An 18,916-nucleotide genomic window follows, 5' to 3' on the forward strand; every position below is an offset into this window, starting at 1 on the left:
AGGAACACCCTACCTTGAGTCTGGATTTCTTAAACAATCGTTTGTTAGCACCATTAAACTCATGCTACCGGCTGGTATTCTCAGCCTCTATGAAACCTTTTTCTGTGAATTCATCCGCCTGCGAGCTCAGTCTCTAACTGGACCAAAGCGCTTTCAAGTTCTTTTAGCTTGAGTTGGCAGGTCTGTCTGTGAGCTTCACTTTGTGTCTGGCAGCAAAGCACACTGGGAATGACACAGACCCAGGAGCTGAGGACCGGTTTAATAATTCACAATGCTCCTATTACAGCGTGAGCTCAAGTCAAAGAGATGCATTTGTTAGTTTAGTGCCCAAAAAGTGATGTTTTTGGGCACTTTTGCATTTAGTGCAATATATGCTGTAGTTTTTAAGATGGGAGAACTGTTTGTACTAATAGATGATATGCTCGGCCTTTGTGAATGGCAATATTAGCAGAATAGGTGAATGAGGCAATCCTCAGTAGACGAAACTTTCAGCTTTATGATTTTACAGGATCTGTAGGTGCATCTCCAAAGTGTGGGTATTATGTACATTTACACTTGTAATGCAAGTGATTGTTAAAGTTGAAAACCCTGATAAAATCCTATAGTGTGACCGTGTGATGACACCTACTTCCTGTCTGTATTTGGTGTAAATATCCGCTCCATGCAACAACAGGCTCCCTGTACCAGAAGCACCCGAGAGAAACACACCCATACAAGCCAAACCAATCCACAGATTTGAGTTCAGACAATCAGAAGAGAAAACTAACTCAAACTGCTTCTGGCTGGATCTGATTAGGAGTGTTTTTCAAGAGCAGTGTCTGCAGTACTAGCCTCCAAACAGACAGAGGGTGCCAGAGACCTGCAGCAGCCTGCGCCGATCTGGCACACCAGGAATCAGTGTAGTGCACTTCAAGCGGGGTATCATGATCGGGACAGAGGCCAAAGTCAACACGCACATCCCCACCAATGCTAATCTCATCACTATCATGTCAACTGTGAGAAAAAGAGAGGAAAAAGTCACACAGCAGGAGATCCCTGCTAACAACTAATGACTTTAACGTTGTTGGAGCCTTTGTAACATCTATTCTGGAACTTTGCCAGAGCAGCTGTTGTAAATGTACCCGAGCTTCACGAGCAGTAAAGGCTCCTTTTTCTTTTTTCTTTTATGCCAGCAAAGATCCTGAAACAAGAGCAAAACAACATCACGTGTGCCTGGCAGGTTATCCATGTAGTCCAACACACTTTCCCCAAAGACCAATGAGGTAAGTGCCTCTTTAGATCCTTTCTTAATCAAAGGAAAAGTTATGAAACTGCAAATAGTAACACAAGACATGTGACGTTCAATAACATTGTCTCAGAGTTTGTCAGTAGTGCAGCCTGGTGCCAACAGCCTGCGTGTTCCTGCCCTCCAACAGTCCTTTCCAGCAGCAGCGATTAGCAGCAGCAGGCTCGCCAATGCTATGAGCAGCCCCACATTCGCCTGTGGTTAGCTGGCAGAAAAAATGCAACAACTTTTATCATCAAAATAATCCAAAGAAAAGTGACTTTGCAAATGTTAAATAATTGCAATTTTTCCCCCCCATCGCCGTTCATAGAAAAACTGCTAGATGTTCTTATTATTTCTACAATGGCAGTTTTATTCTTTGGTGTCTGTTTGGAGTTCAAACTATAACTATATCTAAGGTAGTATGCCAACCAATATATCCCCTCTATATATAGTTATATATAAAGCTAACCACCAATTATCAAATGAATAAAAGTAGCACAGAAGTACACATCTCTTTCTACAGTGAGCAATGAATTTTAAACAATGAATAAAGTCGAGTGCGCATGATTACGACCTTTTAAAAGCTATTCTAAGCTTTAGATAATACATAACTATAATTTAGCAAAGATGGAAGAACAAGAAAAAAGATTTCCAGAGTGCTTTGAAAACTTCCATAAGCACTGAACATTGCAAGGCACTGTTTTGAAAGAAGTTACATTATCTTTTAATGAGCAAAATTTCTTCAACTGTTAAAATGATCTCCCTGTGTCTTGGAACAGCCTTTCCTTATATATCTTGGGGAAAGAAACATCACAGTAATCTTGCAGCTGTCATGAGGGTAATGAACAGTGGTGTGAAACTACTGAAAAAGAAAAAAAAACCCTTACCTCACAGAAAAGCACTGACTGATTCTCAGAGTGACTGTTTCTGTGTTTGCTTCCAGAAAAGAGCAAAATGGGAGAAACGTAGTGCAAAAGCAGAGCGCTACAGTGTGCACACAACTGTGTGTCTTTGCCCTCGATCATTCCTAAATTAAGTGGTGTGGGCTCGTGTCAGTGAGGTTTGGCAAAGGGCTGAAATTAAGAATCTAAATGCATTAACCACGCATGACCTTCACAACTGACTTTCTATTGTGCTGTCCTCTCTGTTTATCCTTTGTGAAGTTCCACTGCCTGTTCGTCTCAACTCTGCCTTGAGAGGCGGGGAAAAAAGATACTTATCCCCTCAAACAGAGAGAAAATCTGTCTCATTTTAGGACATTTTCTACCATTTAATAGTGCTCAGATGTGGTGGGGAGATATTTGTTTTGAGATGACAAGATAAAAAGGAAAACATTCAAATGCAGCAGGGAGAAAGCAGATCGTGTGCGAGACAAAAGAAACAGACAGAGCAATATTGAAATGTTCAGATGGATTATTGCCGAGTGAAAATGACAGCAGGCTGGATGCCAGCTGCCCCCCCGGAGCTGTTGTAGATGAGCTGAAGAGGGCAGTGTTTGTCTTCCTACCACACTGCACCATAGTGGGAGGATTTAAGTTGTTAGGCATTTGAGAAAAAAACAAAAAGAAAAACTCTCATCCATAATTACTTTCAGTGATGTATACTGAATCTAGAAAGCTCTTTGCATATTAATATGGAGAATTAATAGGTTTCACAATAATTAAAAGTGAAAAAAAGAGAATTTACAAAGATTAGTTCAGGTCTTATACATATAGAAGATAATATGCACTTTAATAAAAATGCAAGGATTTAGTTGCAAGAGTTTCTGCTGGGCTGGTCATTAGCAATGGAGTTGAACATAGAGACTGATTGTTAACCAGCTGTATGTGTGTGTGTGTGTGTGCGTGTGTTTACTCCCCTGTTTAAATGTAAGTAATCATTTGTGTGCGTGTGTTTGTGAATATTGACAGTTTTTGTCCTTGTGCGAATATGTGTGAATATTGGCTGTATTGTGTGTTTTCGCGAACATGGTTTTGCATGGTAATTTCTGTGCATGTGTGTGTGTGTGTTTGTGTGTATTATTTCAGGCACTTTCAGCTCCCTCGTTCCAATCTTCTCCCTGCACAACCCTACTCTATCTCCTAACAATATGGCTTAAAGCCTCATAATCACTTATTGATTCTTCATCATCATTACCACTGTTTGCCTTGTGTATGAGGCCTCATCTAAATGGGAGGCTGAGGCAGAGCTGAACAGGTCCATCGCTTTGATTCAAACAAGGTCAGAGGAATTGATCCCCTTTGATCGGAGACTTGCTCCAAGAGACAGCCGTTTCCACAGGCAGTGCCAGCAGAGCAAACCGGCTGGAGCTTCTTCACACTCCAAATGTGTGCACGCTGTGTCAACACCACATAGAAATAGAAATTTTTCAGGTTTTTCTTTCACCAAGCCGTGTATTTGCACTTTTTGCTGTTAAGAGTGTGTCTGTGGCCAACATATAACTGATTAGTTGATGTAAAGTCCTTCTGTGCTACTTAAAAACAAGAAACAATTGCTCTTCCTTTTATAAGTGGAAAGTTGAGTGTTAAATTCCCAAACACACACTAGTTTAAATAAATACTGTGTGCTTTAGGACCTGCAGTGTATGTCTGTGCAATCCAATACACGCAGAGAAAATGATGGATCTGCAAATGTGTCTCGGATAACTTTTGCAGCCTGGTGTCATAAAACAGTGTATGAATAATACGCAAATTTCCTAAAGTCATTTAGCTGTTATTATAACAGACTTTCTGTTCATATATCATTTCATGCCATCTATTTGTGACTAATGACACCCAATCCTTTACCTAGAGTCTAACTATTTAGCATGTCATGTAAATCCCTATAGAAAGTGGAAATGTGTAGACATTATCTGTGAAACATATCAGACGCAGTCCAATCAGACCAGTGGTTGGCAATTAATATTTCAAAGGAGCCACATCAGCAACTGGGACTGTTGCCCTTCATAAACTCCCATAGGTAAGAGTAGATCTCACTATTAGGTAATGAAAACGTGAAATAAGCTTAGTAAAAACATCATTCCACAAAAACAATTGAACCCAATTTTCCCAGAAGCGTTTATGAACAAAGTGTGCATGACTTTTTTTTCATACAAAGTGTACAATATAATGCAGAAATACCAATTTCTGTTCTTTTCAGTCACTGTGTTTCTCAAAGAGGCCGGGGTGGCTGGTAAGTTCCTATATTTTAATTAGTGTAAATAAGACACTTTATAATTAATTTAGAAAAACAAAAATTGTCAATTAAATATTTTGTAGGATATTATGTCGTCCAACCAGTCACCTGAAGTGCTCTGATAATCAACATGAATTAAGGATAGCTTGTCAGATCTTTTCCTAAGCTACTGTATGGTATCCACTTCTATTTACTGCATGGCTGGTACAGGTGGTGCAGGACGTGGCATGGCAGGCCTGGCAGTCTAGGATGTGGAGTGGCAGCCCTGGCAGGTGTATGAGTGGTGTGGCATGCCTGGAGGGTGCAGGATGTGGCGTGGCACAGGTGTGCTGACCTCTGACTTGGGCTGAGCAGTAACAGACAACTCAACGACCTCTGGCTGAGACGTGGCTGGGCCAGACAGTGCGAAGACCTCTGGCTGAGGCTGCGCAGCGCTTGCAGCAGGCTCCGCTGCTTCATGCCCCTTGGGTTCAGGTCGAGAGAGACCCACTGGCTTTGCTTCAGGAGGCTGGGCAGGCTCAGCTGACCCCCCAGTGGTCACAGGAGGCTTGACAGTCTCAGCTGAGCCCCTAATGGACACAGTAGCAGGTGCAGGCACCTGCTGGAACTATAGCACCTCCACCCAAGTGGATGGGATGACAGCTGGCCTGGGAACTGAGAGAGAGACCCACTGAGCCCTAGCCACCCCCATAAAAGCCATTGGTAAGTTGGCAGGGATAGGCTGGAACTTAGCTGCCCTGGGATAATGAACAGGGACCGGCTGGAGCCCGGCCAACCTCACCTGGGGAACAGAAATGGGTGCAAGGGAAGGCTGGGTCCACTTTGCCCTGGGAGTGGAAACAGGAAGTGGAGGCACTTCAGGGATGGTTTGAAGTGACAGCCCTAGACCAAACAGTCTGGAGAGCCAAACAGTCTTTAGGAAAAGCAACTTCTTTTCTTTACAGGTACCAACAAAGGGCCACAAAAGTTAGTAGTCTCAGCGGAATCACCAGTCACTTTTATTTCAGGTTCAGAACCTAAAAGCGAGTTTAGAATTGGTTGTATCTTAGTAGTTTGGTACTGGAATGAGCACATGTCTGGCCACTATATTGAGCCTCAGGCGGGGCCAGTGCAGGAATACAAAAAACTTCCATAAGCACTGAAATGATGTTTGAAATGGCCGGCTGAACACAGTGAACTGAACCAACACACACAGAATTAGCACCAATGGGGCAGACCTTTCTCAAAGTACTTTGGTCACAGTTTGTGACAGTCGTATTCATTGAAGCCCATGACTAGCCTGGTGAGGAACATATGGCTTGGAATGATGAGTTTCTTTCAAGTCTGAAACAAAACATTTCTTACTATAGTGTTTGGGATCAACCAAACTGGCAAAGGCAGGACCAAAAATGTAAGCAGTTGCTGGCTTAGAAAAATCAACTGCTATCCCTTTACCCACAGATTCCAAAAACATTGACACTTTATTTTCAGACAAATCCGAAGTGCTTAGCTCAACCCCTGCTGAGTCAGTACTGTTGCCTTTTATCAACAGTAATCACAGGATTTATTATCGCTGGGATTAGCCCCTCAGCAACAGAATGTACAGGAAAAGCGGAGTCTGATTCCCTCACCACGGCAAGGCTGTGCTGGGACGCAGAATGGCCTCTGACTGGATGTGACCGTTATTCCCAGGAACTGATAAAACAATTTTGCCTGGGTGAGTCCACGGGAGTCTAGCTGAGGGATGGCGTGCTGATGGTAGGAGCAATGCTTCCTTCAAGAGGAGGGAGCTGGTGGGCTGGATGGCAGAACCTCTGGCAGTCCGGCCAGCGGGATCCCCGGTGGGCAGAACAGCTGTGTTGAGGCGGGTGAGCTGAGTGGCGACGTCGAATCTGGGGAGCTGGCAGTGTGATCTTCCTTTTGCAGGGATGGTGGATGGAGACTGGTGGAAAAGTTCTTTAGCCAGGTTGGCAATGGCCCAGCATACTGGAATGTACCAAACTGTATACCCTTTTCCGGCATGCCTCTTTTTCTCCCTCATGAGACCTGATCAGCCACTGCCCACGGGGAAAGATGATCTGGATACTACAAACATACTGTAACAATCTGCAATGGCAGATTGTGAGGAGAGAGGATGAGGACCCAAATGTGGACACTTGAAGGCAAGAGTGGTTTTAACAAAAGGCGACCCGATCAAAGGCTAAACAAAAATAAAAACAAGAGGGAAAACAGGAACGGGGACTTAACTAATAAAACTAAACTGGTCGAACTAAAACTAAACAGTAAATACTGAACATGGAACACGGAACAGGAAATTCGGAACATGAAACGAGGAAAGCAGAAGACCCGACAAGGGACACAAGGAAAACAGACACCATACACACATGTGAGGGTAACGAGGGAAGTGGGAACACAGCAGAAACACAGCCGGAATGAATTATACATAAAGAGACAGGGAAGCAAAACTGAACACACTGAACACAGAAAGAGTGGCTGTCAGACTAAAACAGGAAACAGCGCAGCAACGGGGATAAACAAACAGGGAGACAAAGCAGAGGAACAGGGGAACAGGTAAGGGAAAGAAACGAGACACGACTAAGACGTGAAGAGTGAGGGACACACAGAGTGCAAGGGTGAAGAACACACAGATAATACAACAGACTCTCACAGGTGACACAGGGCACAAGAGCAACCTAACAGACAAGAAAACATAAACTGGAAATATAAGCAAACTCAGAAACACAGAACTTAACAGAGTTCAGTGTGGAAGAAGTGGGTGATAAAGATGGGCAAAAAAAGTGAAACATTGGAGCTGAGACACTAAGAAATAGAAATAGAAGAAAGAACTTGACATAGATGCAGCAAAATGTAATGGAAATATTATTCAATGCCAGCTGTCGGGGCTGCCGCTGCAGCGTCACCATTAATAGTAGGAACAAATAGCAACAACTAATAATGAGCATTCACAGTCAAAAGGAGCTGCTGTTGCTAGCAGGAGGCATAGAAAAAGGCAGAAGGAACAACAGTCCTAACAACAGAGTGAGGAAGAGAAGCAGGAAGGTGTAACTAACATCATAAGAGAATAGATGCAGGGAGAGATTTAAGAATTCAAGTAAAAACAATGGCTACTTTGAGCGTGAGCCCCTGCTAATAGCTAAAGTGTAGCTTTTAATTGTCAAATGCTGCACTACAGTGAAACTAACATGTTGTAACCAAACAACAACTGCACCTTTAACTTCACTGAAGAAAAACAAGAAATAAAAACATGAATATTCAGACTAAAGAATTTATTCATGTTTATGCTCATTTTCCTATGTTAGAGCTTAGATTTCAGTTAATGAGATTAGGCTCAAGTGAGGAGGAACGGGATGAGGCAATGTCGACGGAGAATAGTGGTGGAAGCAGATGAAGAAGAAAAGAAAAGAACAAAGAAGCAGACACTGATGTAGAGTTGACAGATACAGTGAGCAGGGAATACATGATCCAAAGAGGAGGCAGGGGGAGAGGGTTAGGAACAGGGTAGATGAGCGACTGAACCACCAAAGACTCACACTTTACTTCTCCTTCCACCAAGCCCTGTGTGGTCCAGCCAAGTCCAAACTGTGCACTTACTACACTGTGGTGGTGACTTACTTTCTGATATATTCCTTATTATATAAATGATATATTAATATGTTCTTGCTAACTAACAGACTGTGCTGGTCACATCTCCACAAATGAAATACTAATTAGTAGTTTTGGCAATCCAAGTCATACCAGGTGTGGTGGGGATCCCGCTCACACAACAGGAAACGTTGCACAGTAGGTGCCATCAAAAGCTATTTTGAATAAATATTATTATATTATTCACTTTTGTAATGAATGGCACAGAACTCAGTAGTGAACAAGTGCTTGATCATTTCCAGATTTCTTTCTTAAGTAGCCATCACTGTTAATAAAAGTATTTCATAACCAGTGTTGGGTAAGTTACTTTAAATTAGTAACTTAGTTACATTACTAGTTACTTCTATCAAAAGTAACCCAGTTACTTCAAGTTACTGGTTACTTTCAAAGTAACTAGTTACTAGGGAAAGTAACTTTGGTTTTACTCAGAATTCTCTTGTTAATGTGTTGCTTCCATAACTGCCAGTCTTCTAGCTTGCTTACTTGCCACAGTGCACTGTGCCACCTACCAATAGAAAGGAAAAGATAATGTGCATATTCCCACGAGAGAAATCCCACGCCTGGACCGTCGTTGACCGCTGCCATGATTCTAGCCTACGTCACAGCGTCATGTGCGCTTTTTACATGCAACACAAAAACTGCAGTCGTGGTGCTTTCGATTGTACTCAGAACTCGGAAATTCTGCCTTCTGAATAGGAAGATGTAGGTAACACCAGACTGCAGATGAGCTGCATACAGAGCTGGACTGGGACAAATAAATCGTCCCGGGCATTTTGACTAGAGACCGGCCCACCATTATAGGAAAAATCATAACGCCTTTGAATGAAAACAAACACTGTTGTGACAGTGATGTACACTGTTCTGATGGTATATATGCTTCAATCTATCAATCGTTTGTTGTAAGACTCAGATAATTATTTTCTAAAAGCGAGACATTTTAAATGAGAATAAGAAAGAAAAGTATTTCTTTGTGCCCCCCTTTCCCTTTTAATGTCCTACCTGGCCCCCTGGCAACACTTTGCTAGACCCGCCCCTGCACAGTTACCAGCTGTCAGCTACCTAAAAAAGGATCCTGGTGTTATTTGTCTCTCAGAAACAGTTCATAACTTCCCTTCAACTCATTCATGTCACCTAAAAGGTAAACCTGTTTCTCCATCACTGTTCAGCTCTGATGATTCAGTAAGGACATCTCCTGGTTTCATCTTCATGTTTCCCTCTCACCACATATACAAACCGACATCATGACCAGCAGCTTTACAGCTGTGGCTCCAGCAAACATCAGCTGATACTAGAAATTAATATTAAATAAATTCTAACAACAGCTGATCAAGCTTAAACGCGCTGCTGTTGTTTAGCGCGACATTCACTGGTTTCCTCTTTCTGGCGCGAAGTGGGCGATAAATAAACAAGAGAGAAAAGCCGATCAGCTGATCACTGATCAGTTTCATGATTGAAGTAGAAACAGGAGAGGGAGGGGGAGAGAATGAGAGGAGAAGAGGCAGCTGTAAATCCCAGTAACGAGTAACGCGTTCCTGGTTTTGGCATAATAACTAGTTACCGTGCTCGTTACCACAATAATAACGTAGTTACTGTAACGCGTTACTTAATAACGCGTTAGTCCCAACACTGTTCATAACTGATAATTTATTCTCTTAGCTGCATTATGAGCTACCCATCTAGAATAGTTTTCCAGCATCGAGGCATAATGCTTTGCTGCATTATGCCTGTAGCATATGCTGGCTATCCACTCTGCTTTCCAGACTATGTCAGTTGGGTTTTGAGCAGGAAATTGTGAAGGCTAGGTTATCTGATGCAGAACTTCATCAATCACAGATATATGCTCCCCTTCTAATTGTTATCTCTCTGTAGTAGTTTGTTTGCATCAGGTCCATCACGAAGGCCTGATGTATGTCATCCTCTCCAAGCAGTTAATGTTGAGATGTGTCTGTTACCTGAGGTTACTTGAGATTACTGGGATGTAAGACCTTTCCACACCTGTTTCTCATTCCTCAGTCAAGCACACTGCACATATGAAGGTTGGAAGTTTCAGTGGTCCCCTGCCAGATTGTCATTGCCATATGGTAAACTCTGGGCTGAAGTATTTCCAGAACTTTTAAATGTTTGCTGTGAGCATCTTCGCCTCTCTTCTCTTCTCCTAGTCACTTGCCAGCCAAGTAATGACACCTGCTCACCAGCCTGCCCACTCTCGGACCCAAACATCTCTGAAATCTCTGAGGAACTTTCCCCCAGCACCTCAAACCACCTTTCTTTCTTTCTCAAGTAAGACAGTTAATTTAACCACATGTTGCCCATTTCCCTCTGATCGCCTGTGCAAATCTGTGGACCTGCAGAGTTTCCCTGGTACCCCCTCACTAGCTCCCATCTCTTGCTGTTTTTTTTATTATTAATAAATCATCAGAGAAAGCCTGCTGCTGTCCGGGTCTGTTCAGTGGATCTGTAATCAGCCTTTTTGTGACATGCTGGACCTGTGGCTACCTTATGATTAAAGTCCATGTTCTTTGTATTTGAATTACTCTGAATTAGCCTGTGTAATTATGGTAGAGTTCATTGTTGTCAACATTTTGTTTGACATGACCAAAAACACGACCTAGCAAGAGCTGACAATACCCTTGCTTCTGTATATTCCAATGGGTGACTCCAATCTCTAAAACATTGCTCACGTCTCATTTTTTATACCAAACTGCAAATTATGAACCTTTTTTCCTGTCTGGTGTTGCCACTGGTCACAGTAACATCAGTTTTAGGCTTGAGGGTAACTGTTATGATAGTTTAAATTAGTCAAATACAAAATACTGTCAAGCAAGTTCATTTTTAAACATGCTGCAGCCAGAGAAGCACCTAAGTCAGCACGTTCTCACCCTCTCTGTCATATGTTCATGCATTCAGATGTCAGTAAAGTTGTGATTGTGGTATATCAGCATCTAGCCAATTCAAGTTAAGTTTTAACTAACTCAAAACACGTAGCAATAGGCCAAACTCCCCATAGCTACGGGCCATTCGATCCTTATACATACGTTGGGTGGAGTGCCCACTCCGGGTCACAAGTTGCGGGAGAAGGGAGCGGGAGATCGACAGATGGACTGGTGCTGCAGCTGCAGTGATGCGGACGCTGTACCGGTCCGTTGTGGGGAAAAGCGAGCTGAGTATAAAAGTGATGCTCTTGATTTACTGGTTGATCTACGTCCCTACCCTCACCTATGGTCACGAGCTGTGGGTAGTGATCGAAAGAACGAAATCGCGGATGCAAGTGGCGGAAATTAGGGTGGCTGGCCTCTCCCTTAGAAATAGGGTGAGAAGTTCAGCCATCCGGGAGGGACTCAGAGTAGAGCTGCTGCTCCTCAACATCGAAAGGAGTCAGTTGAGGTGGTTCAGGCATCTGACAAGGATGCCTCCTGGGCGCCTCCTGGGCGAGGTGTTCCGGGCATGTCCCACTGGGAGGAGGAGGCTCTGGGGCAGACCCAGGACACGCTGGGGAGATTATATCTCTCAGCTGACCTGGGAACACCTTGGTGCTTTCCTGGACAAGCTAGAGGAGGTGGCTGGGGAGAGGGAGGGCTGGGCTTCTCTGCTTAGGCTGCTGCCCCTGAGACCCGGATAAGCGGAAGAAGATGGATGGACGGAGGTGTGCCTTGTCAGGGTTCATTTGTGGAATTTCTTGCCTTCTAATCTAAACCACTAATAAGGAAAAACAACAAACAGAAGAGATTTGTCTGGGCCAAGAAACACAAGGAATGGACATTAGACCAGTGGAAATCTGTGCTTTGGTCTGATGAGTCCAAGTTTGACATCTTTGGTCTTTGTGCGACACAAAAAGGTGAACAGATGGTCCCTAGATTCATGGTCCCTCCACAGTCACCTGACCTAAACTCAACCGAGATGGTTTGGGATGAGATGCAGCATCTCTGGGAACTCCTTCAAGACTGTTGGAAAACCATTTCAGGTGACAACCTCATGAACTCATTGAGAGAATCCCAAGAGTGTGCAAAGCAGTAATAAAAGCTAAGGGTGGCTATGTTGAAAATATAAAATATAAAACATCCTTTGAGTTATTTTTTTCCCCTACATAATTCAATATGTGTTAATTCATAGTTTTGATGCCTTCAGTGAGACTCTAAAAAATGGAAAAAATAAAATAAAATAAAATAAAATGAAATAAATAAAATAAAAATAAAAAACCAACAACAAAAAAAACAGTAAATGAGGTGTTGGGTTTGATTTTTACCTGGGATTAGGAATGGGATTTGGGAACTATAACTTCTCCTCACCTGTTTTAACCAATCAGATAGATGCACATTCTCATATTAAACTATGTGTAACTGCTAAGATAGATTACTCTCTTTTGTAAAGTTGGCTGCAGCTAACTCTTTGCAGACTGCGGTTACCTGAACAAAACGTCTCCATGTAAATGCTCATTTTTGATCATCCAATGCTTTGATAAATACACTAAAAGATGAAGTGTTTCGACTGGGGATCTCCAAAGGTGGACAAACGATCACGATAACAAAGGTGTGTCCAAACTTTTGATTAGTGAACATGTTTGCTATTAGCAGTTTACGGTTAGCTTCCACAGCTGTTCAATCACCTGATTGTCTCCCCAAAAACATTTTTTGAGCTTTTGTTTATTTCCATTGTGTTTTATTCAACTTCCCTTTTGTTTTGTGTGCTTTTGCATTTTTCAGTTTGCTGCTGTTTTCTTGACCTTGCGTTTGTGGTCACGGAGACCAAAACTCATCTGAGATTTTTAGTAGACGCACTTGTACGAATTTCAAAATCCCACGTTGCCTTGTTCCAAGTTATCACATTCACAAACTTGGGTGTCCAACCCCGGTGGGGTGGACAACAGTACCCCATCAACTTTACAGCTGAAGGGTAAAAATGAGAAAGTCCTTCAGACTTTGATGATTTAAACAGTGCTTGTGGCAGCGTTGCCACAGGCAGCATCACAAATAAAGCCATCTTTGCATCTGTTCTGTTGTCTGAAGTTTTTCCATTGAGAGACACTAGCATGCCCCCCCCCCATTTTAATCATACTGCTGTTTCTGCTTTGAGATTTCCCCAAGATCTAAATCTTCTTTTTTTTTAAATGTAGAAAGCTGAAGGCAGAGTTGTGCTACCATGCTACATTGCACCAGACAATCCAAAACAGCTTGAGGATTTGGGAATAATTGCCTAAATTTGCCTCCACTTGTCAGGCTGAACCAACACACTCCTCTATTCCACCTAAAACACAAGATTGCAAAGCAATATTTTCACACACAAATGTTACCTGCTGCCAAAACCTGAGCTGTGTGCTGCTTAGTTGGCTGAACTTGGGACAGCTTTTCTCATCCTCCTTCAGATTTACTGTAGCAGCGTTAGTGGAAACTCTGAGGATTCCATCATGATAATAAGTGATTACTTTTAGCCGCAATCATCAGAATCAAACACTGGCACAGAACTCGTGTACAGACGTGCGCACAACACACAGTCACGCATACAAGCATATTCAGAAATACAAGCACAGTTGACGCCACAATAAGTCAAAGTTCCCGGTAAAAGTGTGTGTTTGGGAGATCTACACAGCTGCATGCCCAGCAGCTGACAGCTGCAGTGTTGGGTTGATGCGTGCCCATGTGAGTGTGATAAGCTGCAAGAGATTATTATTATTGTTGTATGATAGTTTATCACACCACAGGAGGATGGTTACATTCACCTGGCTATGTTTCCCTGGAAGCATCCTCATTGTGATACACACAGACACACACACACATTCCCCCACACACAAGCACACAAAATTTAATCTAATCTGTGTGTTTTCTCTCTGCTGCAATAATACCGTGGCCTAATTGGCTCTGACAACTTGGCCAACTCAATTCCAGCCAGTCTCGTCCAGAATGCCTCTCTGTGTCTCTAATTAGGTCCAATCAGCCGGAGTGATATTTATCGATTCACCTCATCCCTCTCTTTCGTTCTGTCTCTCCCCTACACTCATTCTTTCTGCGTTGCTTCTTTCTGAAGGAGACCATGTTCCTCGTCTCTTGCTAATTTTAGTAAGAGTAAAATAATTATGATTGATGCAGGTGCCTGTTTCTTCCTTCAAAAGCTTTTTAAATAGATACCCCTCCTGCACCCCCTCCTGCACCCCCTCCTGCCCCAACAGAAAAGATGCAAGAAGCTAATTAGCGTGTGAGGATGAGCGAAGAGAGGGGCCTTATCGAGCCGTTATCAGTTCGCCTGCCCCACAGCTTTAAACATCATATTAGATATCTTAATCGTTCATTCTGACAGGGGCGTCAGGGACAAACTTTCTCATTTTCCCAGCCAATTGACGTGCTCTATTTTCTCCCCTCTGGTTCCTTAACTTACATTTTTTTACCCTTCCCCTTTTCTCTTTTGAGAAACACATAGCTGTCAGCAATGTGCTGGGAATGCTAGACGCTTTAATTCATCTAAACAACCTTTTAGCCTCACACCAAATGTAATGCTACTTCGTAAGTCTGAGCAAAGTCAGTGTGTGCGTCGTTTTGGGAGTATTGACGTACCGGTCTCGCTGCCGAAGATGCGTCTGCAATGACATTGGAGCTGATGAAGTCAGTGATGCGTCAATGGCCAGATACAAAGAGTAGAAAACAGGGGAGCGATTAACTGCATATAGTGTGCTATACTGTAGCATGTGGGACAGCTAATGTAAAACCTTTAGTTCAGTTATGTCTGTATTACAAGACTATAAATGTTAGGCATGGATATCGCAAGATCTGAAAAATCCTGGTTTCCAATGTATCCTTCAAAATTAAAGACATAATTTCCATTAATAAATAAGATACTGAGTACATTTGACATTAATTCAAGGAGTTTAACAAAAATATTGCATGAATTGTTTTTTTTTTACAAAAAGTAATTGAACGACTGAATGACAACTATGTCAGTTTTTGTGGCCAGGTGAGGTCTGTTCCCTCTGTATTTCACAATGAATTAAATTATATTATCTGGACTTTATTCATACTGTTGAATTTATATTTGGTATCTTTTCATTTGGATTCTCAATATGAGATGATGATGTAGCCGACCAAGGCCATCTTCAGGCTGAAAAAACAATAAAAATTTAAATTTTTAAATATAAAAAGTTTTTCATTCTTAAGAAAAACATACATCGAACCAAATCAAGAAGACTATCAACAGTATGTGTATCTACATTAAAGAGATGTCTTCATGAATGCAAAAACAGAAGGTTTACAACAAGGTGTAAACCACTGGTTACAGTAAAGAACAGCGTGGCAGGTTAGAATTTCACAGAAAACATCTAAAGTGTCTGCAGAGTTCTTAAAAAGATGTTTCTGCCATTTGGTGATGTCCATGGGTTCTAGACTTCAGGCAATCAATGACTGCAAAGGAATTTCAAACAAGTATTAAAAACAAAATTATGCTTTATCCAATTAGTTCTGAGCCTGAGTAAAGACTTCTTAATACAAAACCTTTGCTAAATCCCTTGAATTAAAGCTAAAAGTCTTTGATCATATATTGATTATTTGATTTCAAGTTCACTGCGATGCTGTATAAAAAGGAAAATAACAAAAAAACCAAAGCACCCATTATTCAAAATGTTTCTTGTCATTATGTATGTGCACATTTGTATATTTTCAAATTGGTACTGAGATTTAGAACACAGCCTTCTAAAAACATGCTAAAATTTACCAATAGTGCTTTTCCCTAGCACATACTATCACAGTGATGGGCATGTCCTGCACTGGCCTCACATGCTGCCACTCATGATTCAGTGCCACAATTCCTGTCTTGGCATCCTATTATAGATCACCAATCCAAAGAGGGACAGAATAAGTCCTTTGGACCTCTATACTTCTCGATCAAATTAAACATTATAGCTGTAGTGTGTTTTATGTCTGCATGGATCTGTATTGCTGCTCATTGATTGTCAACTGTCTTTCAACAACTCTCTCCAATACCTTCATGGTGTAGCTCATTATCCCTCTGTGATCATTACAGCTCTGCACATCACCCTTGGTCTTGAAAATCAATACAACTGCTCTTCTTCTTCATTCCTCAGGTATCCTCCAAGACTGTGGTCCACTGTCCTCACTCCTTGACATCACCATACCTCAATAGATACGTCATCCCATTTGTTATCCTCTTCAAAGCTGCCATCAGTGCTTCCTTACTAATTCACTGCACTTTCTGATTCACTAAGGCTACGTTCACACTGCAGGCCTTAATGCTCAATTCCGATTTTTTGATCAAATCCGATTTTTTTGTCTGCTTGTTCACACTACAGATAAAATTTGACAAGCTCTAGTGTGAACACTCAAAGCGGCCCGCATGTGCAAAAGAAGACATCACACACAACGCGCTCTGTTTAGACCCAGAGCAAACAGTATTGTTTGACTGATGGTTGTTAATATGAAGACTTGTTTTGGACTTTACGTTTTCCAATTTTGCTTTAAGTTATAAAGTTATTTTGTTATTTACATATGGCCTAATAATGATCCTTATTGCTGTTTAGAGAGGAGCGGTGCTTCAAAGGATAGTTGCAGATTTCTGTCAGAATCTGCAGATTATACAGTACAAATAAAATGTTCATGTTTCTCCAACGCTGTCTTCCCAACAGTTTCACTAACACTGGATGGCCAGGAACCGTTCATGATGTCTTCTTGGGCGCTTCTCTGGTGCTGATAATTGGCGTCTGTCTCGTGTCAGTGACGTAAAAGACGGATTTAAAGCGACCTGACCATTCAAACAGCAGTCGCTTTCTAAAACATCAAATATGTATCGGATTCAGTACCACATATGAAAGTGACCCAGGTTGGATTTGAAGATATCGGATTTGTGCTGTTCAGACTGTCAGTCCATGATCGGATATGGGTCGCATAGGGTAAAAAAAGTCTGATTTGACGCGCTTTCGCCTGCAGTATGAACGTCGCCTTACTGTTCTCTATCCAGTCTCCTCAATCTCCTTTTCTCAGCTCTTCAAAGTATTCCTTTCACCTTCTAAACACACTCAATTCACCCGTTAGTATATCTCCATCACTATCCCATCACCCTAAACTGCTGCACATCCTTTCCAGCTCGATCTCTCTGTCTACCTAAATGATACAAGTCACCTTCCTTATTGTCCAGACTCACACACTGCTCACTACAATTTTTTCCCTTATTCAATTCAATTCAATTTTATTTATATAGCGCCAAATCACAACAACAGTTGCCTCAAGGCGCTCCATATTGTACAGTAGATCGTACAATAATAGATACAGAGAAAACCCAACAATCATATGACTACCTATGAGCAAGCACTTTGGCAACAGTGGGAAGGAAAAACTCCCTTTTAACAGGAAGAAACCTCCGGCAGAACCAGGCTCAGGGAGGGACGGGGCCATCTGCTGCGACCGGTTGGGGAGAGAGAAGGAAGACAGGATAAAGACATGCTGTGGAAGAGAGACAGAGGTTAATAACAGATATGATTCAATAAAGAGAGGTCTGTTAATACATAGTGAGTGAGAAAGGTGACTGAAAAGGAAATCCTCAATGCATCATGGGAATCCCCCGGCAGCCTACGTCTATTGCAGCATAACTAAGGGAGGATTCAGGGTCACCTGGTCCAGCCCTAACTATATGCTTTAGCAAAAAGGAAAGTTTGAAGCCTAATCTTAAAAGTAGAGATAGTGTCTGTCTCCCGAATCCAAACTGGAAGCTGGTTCCACAGAAGAGGGGCCTGAAAACTGAAGGCTCTGCCTCCCATTCTACTTTTAAATACTCTAGGAACAACAAGTAGGCCTGCAGAGCGAGAGCGAAGTGCTCTAATAGGGTGATATGGTACTACAAGGTCATTAAGATAAGATGGGGCCTGATTATTTAAGACCTTGTATGTGAGGAGCAGGATTTTGAATTCAATTCTGGATTTAACAGGAAGCCAGTGAAGGGAAGCCAAAACAGGAGAAATATGCTCTCTCTTTCTAGTCCCTGTCAGGACTCTTGCTGCAGCATTTTGGATTAACTGAAGGCTTTTCAGGGAGTTTTTTGGACATCCTGATAATAATGAATTACAGTCGTCCAGCCTGGAAGTAATAAATGCATGAACTAGTTTTTCAGCGTCACTCTGAGACAGGATATTTCTAACTTTAGAGATGTTGCGCAAATGGAAGAAAAAGAGTCTAAATGGATATCAATGGTACTAAAAGTAGCTGTAGATAATTGTCATGGTCCTGGTTCGTGTGACCCAGTGTTGAGTTTTATGTATCTTTTGTATTCATTTATGCTTTAGCTTAGTTCATCTAGTTAATTTCTAGGGTGCTATTTAGCCCTTTGTTTCTTAGTTGTTTATGTCATCTCCCTGTACTCAGTCTCCCTGTTTCGTGCGTCTACCTGTCATGCGTCATGTCTGCGTGGTTATGTTTAGTTCATGTCATATCTAATCTCCATGTTTCCTGTTTTACTTTGAAAGTCTGTATTCAATGTCAGTGTATTTAGTTTTACTTCTCCTGTCCTGTCGTTAGGTTCATGTGTGTCAGCTGTGCTCCCCTGATCATCCCTCATGTGTATTTAGTCTCTGTGTTTCATGCAGTCTGTCGCGTCGTCTGTGTTCCCACCCTCCATGTCCTCACGGCCAGTCTTTACAGTCATCGTCATGGTTTTCTGAGTCTTCATAGCTTATCAGTATCTGCTTCCAGTTTAGTTTAAGTTCAGTTTAGTCACGGTATTTCTGCTTTGTTTGAAATCTGTCATCAGCCATAATAAAGGCTCTCTTTCAGTTTAAATTTACTCCGATCTACTCTCTTGTGTTCGCACCTGGGTCAACCACACACACCACCGCACGGTCTGTCTCCT

Source organism: Rhamphochromis longiceps, linkage group LG5 (genome assembly GCF_057381845.1).
Source record: "Rhamphochromis longiceps isolate RC_006_pf linkage group LG5, R_longiceps_female_GT1.1, whole genome shotgun sequence".
NCBI lineage: Eukaryota > Metazoa > Chordata > Actinopteri > Cichliformes > Cichlidae > Rhamphochromis > Rhamphochromis longiceps.